Below are 13,606 nucleotides of genomic sequence, written 5' to 3' on the forward strand. Positions count from 1 at the left end.
AACTGAGGTCCTCCTGATGCCAGGTTTAGCACTCAATCCTTGGTGCCACCAAGCTGCCTCATTGATAATGCCTGCTTCCGACTCCACTTCCATATCCTGGTGCATGTAATAGAAGAGTGGGTTTGACATCGGGGTCCCATTTCTGCTAGCTACAAGGCTTGTGACTCGGGCAAGTCATTACCACACTATAGGATTCATTTTCCTCAGCTATAAAATCAAGGGACTGGGCTACACCTCCAAGATTCCTCCTACCCAGCTGCTGATCCGGGCCCTGGGATCTTTGTGGATTCCAAGGGAGCGGAGAGAAACTGGAAATGACCTTCCTGTAGCTTCTTTTTGAGAAACATCTGTGTGTTAAAGCCAGCAGTGACAGTGATGAAGGTTCACAAATAATCCCTGAAAACTTGTTGATGTTTCTGGGAGGCATCTACTTTTCTTTCCCTATAACTTGGATATGAAAAAATATCTGGGTTCCTGAGTGTTTGGTGACTCACATCTGGCCAGCTTTTTAATTCTCACCCATTGTTCTTGGTGATTTTAGTTTCACACCTGGAGACCAGGTACTAGGTTCCAAACGACTTAAATTCAAAGGATACACATTTTAAAGAATTAAAGTATATACCAAGGAGGGAAGGATTTGGGAGGTTGAAGAGGCCTAAGGGGGACCACGTTTTCTTAGTTTTGAATCTAAGGGAACTGAAGATCTGAACAGTTAAGTGGCCTAACTAGGCCAAGACAGATACTGAAAATGAGAAATCTGGAATTGGATTCAGCTCTTCAGACTCCAAATCAACTCCATTTTTCTTCTCACTGTATCATGCTACCATCATTTGAAAATGACTTCACAATCAATCAAGCTTGCATTAAGCACTGTCTACCACTATGCTATGTGCTAGAGATGCAAAGATAGGAATGAAACAGTCCTTGTCCATAAGGAGCTTATTCTCTAAGACAGCAGGTACCAACATGCTATCCACACATATACGCAAAATAGATATGAAGTAATTTGGGGTGAGGGGGCAGCTAGGTGGCTTGGTGTATAGAGTGCTGGGCCTGGACTCAAAACACCTGAGTTTAAATCCAGCCTCAGACACTTACTAGCTGTATGGCCCTGGGCAAGCCACTTAACCTCTGCTTGCCTTAATCCATTGGAGGAAGAAATGGCAAACCATTCCAGTTTCTTTGCCAAGAGAACTCCAATGGGCTTAAGAAGAATCACCACGACTGAAAAACAACTGAATAACAACAAATATACCAGGCACTTTGCTAAGCACTTTTTTTAAAATAAATATTATCTCATTTGATCCTCAACACAACCATGGTTGTGGGTGTTATTATTTTATATTATATTATATATACACATATATTATAACCTATTTTATGGTTGAGGAAACTGAGGCAATCAGGGATTAAGTGACTTGCCCAAGGGTATATAGCTAGTAGTATCTGAGATTGAATATGAACTCGTCTTCTTGACTCTAGGCTCAGCATTATCCATCCACTGTGCCATCAATGCTCAGTGCCTCCCAAAGCTACAGACCTGGGTTACTGAAAGGATAGTAATGCCTTTCACAGAAATTGGTAAGTTTGGAAGAAGGGTAGATTTAAGATGAAAGAAAATTAATTGTTTTGGATGTGTTGATTTTTATGATGCCTAGATAAGACACTCAGAAACATTCAATAAGCAGTTGGGTACCTAGAGCTGAAAAGAGAGTCTACGGTTGAATATCTAGATCTGGGAGTCATCTGCAGAGAGATGATAATTAAACTGATACAAGCTGATGTGATCACCAAGTGAAAGAGTGTGAGAGAGAAGAGGGTCCAGGACAGAGAGAATGATAAATCAAAGGAGACTGAGTCAGACAAGCAGAAGAAGAACTAAGGGCCAGTATTATGAAAACTCAGAGAATAGATAGTGTCTAGGTGGTAAAAGTAGTCAATAGTACAAAGGTGTGAAGTACTGCAGAGAGATCAAAAAGAATGAGGTTTAAAAAAAATCAGAATTGTCAATTAAGAGATCAATGGTAATTTTGGAGAGAGCATTTTCAGGTAAGGGATGGGGTAAGAAGCCAGCTTACAAAGGGTTAAGAAGTAAGAGAGAAGAAGAGACAACAAGCATAGAAAGCTTTTTTCCTAGGATGTTGGCTAAGAAAGGGAGAAGAGAGTCTCCCAACTTCTTGAACTCATTAAGTTGCCTTCCAGACTGGAACAGTCCATATCAGAATTGCTGTTTAGTCACTTGTGCCCAAGGCCAAATACAAAGCAGAAAAAGGCAGCCAAGGTAAAGAGACCAGATTCAGACCCTTCTAGGCAGTATATATTCTGGCTGTATATGATGAGCCACAATGGCTACCAGGATGCAGGAGGGAAAGTAGAAATCTCCCTACCATGAAAATCACATGTAAAAGGCTCACATGATCAATGGAAGAAAGAGAAATCTTTAGATGACAGAGGCACTCTTTTTAAAGCTTATTAAGTGAGATCTTCCTGGTTTAATATCCTAATGTCTTTGCAGCAGCCTCCTTCCCCTGTTATCATCAGGGGTACCAAAGAATTTCAACACTATCTCAAAGCACCAAGTTCTTCAGCACTGAGCCAGCACACATGGCCCATCATAAGTGGCCTTTGAACTTCAGAGTGACTCTCTAGCTTATCCCCACTATATCAGTAAAATATGAGGCAAGGTCCTAAAATGAGAGAACCATGAGTAGAGAAGGAGGAGATAATGGGAAGTTTGAGGGGAGAGGAAAAGGTTTGGATAAGCATTTGTGTACAAGACACTGGCCAGAAACAGGGAAGATTTCCCTAATTTTAGTGGTATATTATGCTCCAGCAATGCTCTCTACACCCCCCCACACCCAACAACGTTTCTTCTTTCCCTTCTTATTCTATAGGAAGTTGGGCATTAACCAGTATGATGCAAGACATTTTATAGAACAAGGGGCCAAAATTCCATCTAGGAATTAGAATCCAGACCTAACATGGAAAGATCCATCATCTTTTATAATAGCCATTTTTTTTGTTAAAAAAAGGGGGGGGGAGTATCTTTTTGATACTTTCTTTCATTTTATGTGCTAAATGATTACCTATTTAAATGATCTTTTTATCCTTATTGGAGGTCAATGGAGAAAGCTGATGGGAGGGAGTAAAGTTCCTAATGGGTATCCCAAACTCTGGAGTAACTGGTCTGTGGCCTTCTCTGAAAGGATTTAGCAGGTGACTATAACCTTTATCAACAATTTCTATTTATTAAAATGAAAAAAATCATCAAAGTTCATAAGAGCTCTTTTACAAAATGCTTTAAGACTTACAAAATGCTTTCTTCAAAATGACCCTGTTAGATAGTGTAAGTATAACCATGGCCATCCATTCTGGAGAGCATGCCTGGAAGAAGTCCCATTCCAGTGAAATGTGTGTCCTCATCCTTTCTGGTGAGCCCCTTAATAAAAGACACATGAAACTTGGGACTTCTAGTTACTTCTCCTGTACCCTCTCTGCCTACACAACTTCATAATGGAACTGGGGTGGGTTATATTGAAGATGACTGGGCATTGACTAGGAAATGCTGCCCACTCAGTAGATTTAAAAACTATTTTTCTTTCTCTCTTCTCATCTGTCAAGCTTGTCAGCACTCTAAACTCTCCTCCAGGCCTCCAATGGATGGGAAGGGGAGCAGGGGAATTGGCATTGTGGGCTCTGGGAAGGGCAGTGTGAGCCCATGCCTCCTCCATCTCTGGCAGCAGTGTTGAGGAACCTGAATGTGACAATGAGTACATATGCTTGTCTAGGTGAGCCTAAAACTGGACCTCAGGTCTCTCTCTGACTCTGTTGCTTTGTGTTTCTTTCTCTGAGCACAAATGACCAAACAGTAATCCAAAGATGGGTGATTATAGCCTTGGAGGCAATGAGTTCAAGTGGATGGGAGCTCCTGAAAGGAGCTGGAAGGCCATGATTCAAATGAAGATGCCAGTTCTTTCATAGAACTAATGATTTGGAAAATCGAAGACTCAAAAGTCAAGCAATGATTCCTGTCTCCTCTCCTCCTTTTCCCCTCCTCCTCAACTCTCTCTTTTTTTTTTCAACCAAAGACAAGGTTTATTAGAACATCTGTCATATTGGGTAGACTCTTAAGGAGTCTGAATGTCAATGAGCTATTGGCCAGAATATAAGAATCTGAGCAGTGGCTAGATTATAAGAATCAGAGCCTCTTAATGGAGACAAGATGGACTTTATATACAGAAAGACTGTGGGAGGGATCTAGGTGTGGCCAAGTAGTTTGAGGTGACTAAAGGAGAGGTCTAAGGAAGATATAAATGGGAGTGGCCGGTAAGCTGGGGTGAACAGAACTCCAGGGACCTGGGCTACATGGCCAAGGGAGAATGGAGCCTAGCAAGGGTTAAGTGTGGGAAAGACAATGGAGGCCTAAACTAGGTTAAGGGTAACAGAGAATTGAGAGATTGGGTATAGACACAATGAAAGGCCAGTTAATGAGATTATAGCCTCAGGCAAATGCCAGAGATTTGGCCATGTGGGAAAGTCCAGGGTTTTTCCTTTCTGGGGTCCAGATCCCAACCCCATCATTCCCCCCTCAAACAAATGGGACCCAAATTCTTTTGGGGTAAGGAGCCAAGATCTTGGCTTCTGAAAGTGCTTCCTGTTGACAATGGACATAGAGCTGTCCCTGCCTCAAGGGGGTCCCTAAGAGGAAGTTGACTGGAATTGAACACAGGCTGCATGCAGGGAATGATGGGGGAACATTGGCTGGTACCCACTGTTTGCTACCAACCATAGGTGAATGGCCTGTAGTCTTCCAGTCATGGCTGGTGAACAGCTTGGTATTAGGCAGTTATTCCCTGGGCAGGGAACCATATGATGAGGTCTAGAGGTTTAGGGGTGCTGGGACCCCAAGATCACTATGTGTAGGTCCTGCCCAAAAGAATTCCACCCAAGCCTTCTTTCAGCTAAAGACAAGGTTTATTAGAACATCCGTCATATTGGGCAGACTCTTAAGGAGTCTGAACATTAGTGAGCTATTGGCTAGATTGTAAGAATCTGAGCAGTGGCTAGATTACAAAAATCAGAGCCAACTCTCTCTATGTCCTAATGCTCTGCCCCAGAGGCAGTTTGGCCGGGTCTGCAAAGTACTGTTTCTTTTTCACATGATGTTAAAGGGAAGGTGATGGACAGCTAGGTGGTATACTACATAGAGCGCAGGGTCTGGAGTCAGGAAGACTTATCTTCCTGAACTCAAATCTGACCTCAGACGCTAGCTGTGTGACTCTGGGCAAGTCACTTAACACTGTTTGCCTCAGTTACCTCATCTGTAAAATGAGCTAGAGAAGGAAATGGCAAACCATTTCAATATCTTTGCTGAGAAAACCCCAAATGGGGTCATGAAGCACCAGACACAACTGAAATGGCTGAAAGACAACAAGAACAAAAGAAGGGTAAGCTGGGTGGGCAAGGGAGAATATGTATAATTGCTGGGTTATAGGAGAAAGGAATAAGGTTATTATTTTTATTGTCTTTATGATTTTTAATTTAAATTTGAAGAATTGCATGGTGTCTATCTGCCTGCCTGCTGCTGCTGCTGCCAGGCCTTTGTATTGTGCCTTCCTTGGGGCTGGTGAATAGTTGGAAGAGAATCTGACAGGGCCCTGTCCAACTCCTGAGGGAAAGAGCAGGATACCAACAGGATGTTTCCTGGAGGGAAACATTCCCTTGAGGTCAACATGGAGCAAGGTGGCTCTCCATGATGCTACCCTCTAGCCACTGACCTTGGGGAAAAGAAGCCAATGGTGTCTTAAACATATTGGTTTCCTTATCAGAGAGGTTATGTTGGTGGAATCCCAAAGAAGGCCTAACCCACTGGCTGGTATGGAACTTCTGAGCATGCCACAGGCATAGGGACCTCAGCCTTCTTCTGGGTTTTGTACCTTGCCCCCTTCCCCTTCTTTGTTCCTCTTGGATAGAGAGTGTCACCTCCCAGGGAGGAGGAGTGAACAGCAAATCTTTTGGTGCATTCTAGTACTTTGGCCCCTATGCTGTGGCCTTTTCCCCTTCTGTGTCTTCTTCATGGAGTTGAACCCAACCATGATCTAGGAGGCATTCCCCACCCTGGGTATAATCCAAGAGCCCTAAACACACTTCAGTTTGCTCAGCCAATGATGGCAGCCTGTGGCAGGATCCTTGGTCTTTTCCTTGAACGTCATTGTCTGTCTCATATCTGCTAGGTGTGGCACTAGAATCACAAATGTTTTAATCAGCCTATTCTTTTTGTATCTTTTTTCTTATTGCCACTGAATTTAATGAGGTTTGTTTTTATTAAGGGATATTTCAGCATGATGGCATAGCTACTGCTCTCACTGCCTAGTTTTCTTCCTCTTCACTCAAGGCTAGAACAAAGTAAATATTTGCATATATTAAAAAAAGGCAATCACATGGTTGCCCAGCAGGAAGTGACATCTGAAACAACTGAGAGAAGGTGACCACTACCAGGATGATGAGCCTAAGCCATGTTTTGGCTTGCCAAAGCACTTGGACCTTGAGTAAGCTACTCAGAGAGGGTGAGAAGGTGAGTACCTATTCTGTAGTTGAAGGTCATGTTTTAATATTTGTCTGACAATCTCCTAAGAGACTATGTTCAGTTGTTTTTCAGTCATATCCAACTCTTCATGACCCCATTTGGAGTTTTCTTGGCTAAAATACTGGAGTTGTTTGCCATTTCCTTCTCCACTCATTTCACAGATGAGAAATTAAGGAAAATATGATTAAGTGACTTGGCCAGGGTCACCCAACTAATAAGTGTCTGAGGCCATATTTGAACTCTGGTTTTTTTGACTCCAAGGTCAACACTCTATCCATGGAGCCACCTAGCTGCCCCAAGAGATTATACATCAGTATGATAGGAGTTATGGGTTACTGTATCATGTTTTAAGTATTTGTCAATGTACATTTAAGGTCCTGAGCATTTCTTTCATAGTAAACAAATAGGTACCCTATAATTGATCTACATTATACATTAAGTAACTTTCTAGGAGAGACTTTTGGGGGAGACACTAGACATGAACAAAACCCAAACTTTCAAGAGATTTTCATGAGAATCTGGCACGTGGGATACATTACAAGCCAGAGAGTGTGAGAAGAGCCTAACTCCCCTTTATGGAGCCAGGTTCCCTCAGGACTGAACCTTAGCCCAGAAATAGAGTTCCTTAGTGAAAAAGAGTACTCCATCCCTTGTATAGACCATTGGTCTTTATACAAGTATTAGATCGACTTTACAGATAATGAAACTAAAGTCCAATGAGGCTAAATAACTTGTCTGTAGTCAAACAACTAATATGCATAGGAGCTTGAATTCAAACTCAGATCCTTTCCATAGTGCCATGTACTTCAGAAGACACAAAAGAAATATACGGTGATGAATGAAAAGTCTGAGAGATTTCTGGGTAATTAATAATCATTTTGTTAATTATGGATAGCAAATAATTAACAAAATGTGGTCAGTGGCTCAACATCCATCTTCTCATCTATCTACCCATCTGTTCATCCATCCATTCATCTATTCATCTATCTGTCCATTCATTTTTGACTCACAGGATATTGAAAATATTATCAAACACTACAAAGTTTTAGGCAAAAGACTGAAGATCAAAAGGACAAAAATTGGAATGGAGACTGTATTTGCTAGTGTCCTACAAATCTAACCAAAAGGGATTTAAACCAAAGAAGGTTAGGGGAAGGAGAAAATGGCCTATCTATATCCATCAAGCTAGATAGAGTAGATAGTATTAATCAATCATTTAATAAACATTTACCTACTACGTGCCAGACACTGTGCTAAGCACTGGAGATACAAAAGGAAGCAAAGGACAGTCAAGGAGTTTACAATTCAATGGCAAGGACAACATGCAATGAATATATACAAAACAAACTATAAACAGCATAAGATAAGCAATAATTAACAAAGAGAAAGCACTGCAATCAAGAGAGATTGGGGAAGATTTCCTGTAGAAGCTGGGACTTAAAGGAAGCCAGGGAGGTCAGTAGTCAGAATGGAAAAGGGAACCTGTTTTAGGTATCAGGAATAGCCAGAGAGAATGCCTGGAGTGAAGAGAGGGAGTGCCTTGTACTTGAAACAGCCAGGAGACCGGTGTCACTGAATTGACTGAGGTATAAGAAGACTGGAAAGATAGGAGGGGGCTAGGTTATAAAGGGCTTTGAACACCAAAGAAAGCATTTCATATTTGCTCCTGGAGGCAATAGAGACTGTGGAGAAAATGATCTCACCATCTCACTATGGAAAGGTTCACTATCATCGGTCTCTAGGGTGTTCTAATTGATCCTCTATTCAGCCACTAAAATGATTTTCGTAAAGTGCAGGTCCAAATATATCATCCTTCTATTCAATTTACTCCAGTGGTTTCCTGTCACCTTACAGATGAAACTGAGGCTGAGAGAGATTAAATGACTTTCCCAGTGTCATACAGATAATAAGTTTCTGAGGCCGAATTAGAATTAAGATCAGGTAACTTCGATGACTAGGGTAGCTAGGTGGTACAGTAGATAAAGTATTGGGCCTAGATTCAGGAATACTCATCTTCTTGAGTTCAAATCTGGCCTCAGACACTTACTAGCTGTATGTCCCTGGGCAAGTCACTTAACCCTGGTTGCCTCGCTTTCCTCATCTGTAAAATGAGCTGAAGAAGGAAATGGTAAACTATTCCCTAAACTTTGCCAAGAAAATGAGGTCACAAAGAGTCAGACATGAATGAAAATAACTGAACAAAAACAACTTCAATGACTTTAAGTAAAACAAAGAATATAGACCAAAACTCCAGATAAAATCATATAAGCCTGAATTAGCTTTTGACTTGATTACAATTTTGTTTCTTTCTGTGATAGATCCAAGTACCAATAAGTTAAGTTATCCTCATAACTTGAAACCTTTTCTTCCCTGGGATTTTCAAATTATTTCATTGTTAAAACGTGGTAAGATCTGAGAGATCATGGGTTTATAAATCTAGAGCTAAAAGGGACTTCAGAACCTCTGTAGTCCAATTACCTAATTTTGCAGACAAACTTTATAGTGCTATGTCAACATCAGTAATTATTATGACCACATAAACAACAACAAAACCTATGCATAGATAGCTGGAGCCAAGTCTGGAAGCAGGCACAGGGTACATTATTTATTATCATTACTGTTTTGTTAGTTTATATGTTGTTATAGGATCATAGAATTTCAGAACCCACTTAGTATAAACTCTTCATTTCATGGATGTAGAAACTGAAGCCCAGGAGGGTTAGGTTACAAAGGGAGTAAATGGCAAGGCCAAAATGTAAACCCAGTGTACTCTGACTGCAAGTCCTGTAATCTTTTCACTTTAACATACTACATTATCTCAAATGATTCATATTTGTCAATTAAATAATTTTCATTTTAAATATTTAACTTCTTAATTTAAATATTTTAATTAACTAATTAAAATATTTTAGAAGTTCCCCTCTGTAACAGTCAATATAATATACCATGAAATGAAGAGATAAGTTAGTTCCCTGTCTTTGGAATTAACCTGTTTCATAACTTTCAGTAATGCCAATTGCTTTAGCTCTGTATCTATAATCTCCAGTTTGTCAACCGTTTGGAAGTTCAAACATATCTTCCTGTAGAAATAAAGTTATAAATAGGGGCTATATTCCCAGGCTAGCCCACAAAGACATACTTAGCTCAGAAGGTGATTGTAAACTTGGCCACCCTTGGAGACATTGCTTCCATGTGAAAAAGGTTTCACAAGTCCAACCACTACTATCAAAAGCACATTTTCTTTATTCTTAACACCAGCTACAAGGACTCTTTTGATGACTACTCATATGGAAATCTGAGGTAGGAGGAAAGGCTTTTGGGACTAGAGGGAAAGGAGGGACTGGGGTCTCCCAGGGTCTAGGGGGAGACAGACTGGGCATCTAGAAGGGAACTGGGGGCTCTTGCCTGGGTGTAAGCTCTGGAAGAGGAAGGGAACCTGCGGCACCATAGTGACAGTAAATTACTGGGGGCTAGGTTTTCTGGCTGGAAGAAAGAATAAAAAGTAATAAGAATTGTAGGATCCACTTGAAGTGACAGTTTCCCTAAGGAGTCCTAGGGGTATAAGGCAGACAGTCACAGCTATTCATATCTTCTGGTGGTTCATAAGTCAGGTATTTAGAAATAGGGGTTTGCCTGGGCCCTGCTGTGATAAATGGAAATAGTCATGTTGTTGCTCTAGGGAATGGGGCAAAGCCTGGAAAACATCAGACTATGTCAATAAATCTTAAGATATAAACTTGACTTCCAAAACAAACCCATATGCTCTTCTATTAACAGAACATTAGCAGACTTCCTCAGACAACACGTCACCAAACATCCTAGATTATGAGCTTCTTAGGGCATACAGAAAAGAAAATTACATTGTATCACAGATTTAGACCTGGAAGGGGCCTCAGAAACCTCGTTTTATGGATGGGGAAACTGAGGTCCTGAGAAATTATGTGACATGCCCAAGTTCATATAGGTAATGAACCTGAGGTGGGATTTGAATTTAGGTCCTCTTATTCTAGCGTTACTGCTTTTTTCATTGCAACAAGATACCTTCATTCCTAGGCCTGAATGGCATCTGGAAGTCCATTTTCCCTTTCTTCACTGCATTGCTCCCTTCCTTCCCCTTCTATCCAAAGAGTGGATCCTAAAGCTGAATTGCAGCAGATGAACTAAAAGCTGAAATTTAGCACTTTCAGTGTATCCCTTTTAAACTCTGGACCCTCCCAAAATCCTCACTTGCATGGCAGGTTAGGTGCTTAGAAGGTAGTTAATTATGTCTCCACTCAGAGATTAGAGGTAGCCCTGAAAGTGCGGGATGTAGTTTTCTTGAACTATATAGTTCACAAGCTTTTGCTAGTATGCCTCCTCCATGATTGTAAATTCATATGAATTAGTCACACTTAATTGATTTTTAGAAAGGCTCATAATCTAAGATGGTATAAAAGAACAGGTAATATAAAACATTCTCTGCAAAAGTCTGACACTCTGCCTTGAGTACCTACAAAGACCATGGGAAAATGAGCCCAAGCGTAAAGAGCCCATGGGCAAAGGAGTAATTTGTAGTTCTTGGAAGTCCTTTTGCTGGAGTTATCATTATGTTCCCTTTAGATATGGTAGAGCTTTTCATCTAGGCTCTTTGTAGAGCCTTGAATCTGTTTTCATTGTTTATCCGATCTGTCCTTGGCTCCTGATGTAGACACTGGCACTAGCTGATCCAGAGATGCAGCTGAGGCTGCAATGGAGGTGCCCTCTTCCCCACCATTCTTGGGGTTAGGCTGGAACATTCTTCCTGGATTGCTATTCACTCAAAGCTTCCTGATTTCATACAGACCCCATAGAGCATTAGAGTGACCCTCAATCGATTTAAACATTTTTCCTGTTCCATTTCACTCCAGGTGATAAAGGATATTTTTGCACCCAGTCTAAAGCCTATGATTGATTGATTAATCAACTGAGATAGTCTTTCACCTGCTTAAGGTATCAGGATACAGCATTTTATCCTGATTATCACCTAGTTTAAGTGGGGGAGGATGATTTGGTTGGTTTACTCAATCATACCCCACTCTCATGTAGTGTTTGCAAAGATCCTCATAGCAACCCTGTGACTAGGTACTGGAAGCTTATCTTATCCCCCGTTCATACATAAGGAAACTGAGTCTTACAGCTAGTAAGTGTGGCACTGGTATTTGAACCCCAGAGTCACTAGCTTCTCATTTGATCTTTACAATAATTCTGTGAGGTTGGTACTACAGGTATTGTCACATTTTGCCAATGAAAAGATGTGGTTTCAGAGCATACCAAAGGTTTGTGGATATAGGTCTATCCAGTGACTTTAAAACTACTTCAGCTTAGTCACATTCAGTGTTCTAGTTCTAATTCTTCTTTGCTTTGCATTAGTACAAGTATCTTTCCTAATTTATTTATATTTCTCATATTTGTAATTTTAATGGTACAATAATACTCCACTACACTGATAGATTAAATTGGGTGTTTTTTTTAGCCATTTCCTAATCACTGAATACATAGTTTCCATTTTTTTGTTGCTATTATGAATAAAATCACTCTGAAGATTTTTCTGCAGATAATATTTTCCTTTTAATAATTTCCTTAAGGTACAGTACTAACCGTGGGATTACTAGGTCAAAGGTATAATGGATTTTGTAACTCTTATTGTGTTTTCCTAGATTGCTTTCCAAAGTAAAATCTATAAATTTATGTTATGATGAAGTACCTGTTTCTTTACAGTCTGCTACCTGAAGTTTTGAGTTTTCAACAATTTTTGCCAATTTCTTGGTTCTAAGGTACCTCTGATAAAATCCTACTCTTTTATGGCATCATAGTGTGCCTAGAGGCAGCTAGGTGATGGAATGGATAGAGCCTAGAGCTAGAGTTAAGAGTTCAAATCCAACCTTAGCTAATTGCTAACTGTATGACCCTAGTGCAAGTCATTTTATCTCTGTCTCAGTTTCTTCATCTATAAAATGAGGATAGTAATAGCACTTGACAAGTTTGTTGAAAAGATTAGATAAGATTTTTAATGTGCTACATAAACATTAAAGCACCATACAAATGTTAGCTGTTCTTATTACTATTACCTTTCCTTCCTTTGGGGTTCCTTTCTTATTCTTCAGTCCAGTCACTTGATTGCTAACCCCTCTGCCAAGACCAGTTTTTCTGGTGTGTATCTGCGTGTGTGTGTGTGTGTGTGTGTGTGTGTGTGTGTGTGTGTGTGTGTGTGTGTATGTAAGGATACAGGGTAGTATAATTGTATCCCCAATATAGACATCCCATTATTAAGAGCTGTTTAACAATGAGAAGTAAATAGATACAGAAGAAATAAATGCCACGGGTTGTAGATTGCTCCTTATGTTTGAGGAAAGATAAAATTGAGTAGAGTAGTCTCTACTCTGGTGAATCATTATATCATGCTTTCTGCTTTATTTTGAACATTTATGGACTATTGTATTCTTTTTAAGGGTATTAAGCACAACTGTCAAAAGGATAATTACCAAAGTTTTAACCATATGATAGGGTTAATTAAGAGTGTTTTTTACCCAGAGGTTTATACTTTCTAAAATTTGTCATCTGAGAAGCCTCAGTGGCCTAAGCTGTCACTTTTGACTTGTCTATGTTATTGGGGGTTGTAGATTCAAGTTAAAGTTATGTGCTTCAAGTAAATAGGGAACTATTCCATTTACTATCTCTTAAAGATAACTAAAAAGCATGGCTCATTCTCTAGAATATTACAATAAAACAGTTGCATCAGTCTTAATACTTCAGTGATCCATTTTTCCAAGAGTGGATATGCTCTGCATTTACACACATTGCATTCTCTCTTTGTTTTACTCAGTGATCTTCAAGATTTGCTGTAACTGAAAGATTTAGTCTCCTGTGGCCAACTTCATAATAAGCTCCTTCAAAATTAGCCAGGTTGGTCTTTGGATGACATACATACACACATACCCACATACATATATACACATATACATATATGTGTGTGTGTGTGTGTGTGTATATATATATATATAT

The sequence above is a fragment of the Phascolarctos cinereus genome, unplaced genomic scaffold, assembly GCF_003287225.1.
Source record: "Phascolarctos cinereus isolate Bilbo 61053 unplaced genomic scaffold, phaCin_HiC Scaffold_4;HRSCAF=312, whole genome shotgun sequence".
NCBI classification, from domain to species: domain Eukaryota; kingdom Metazoa; phylum Chordata; class Mammalia; order Diprotodontia; family Phascolarctidae; genus Phascolarctos; species Phascolarctos cinereus.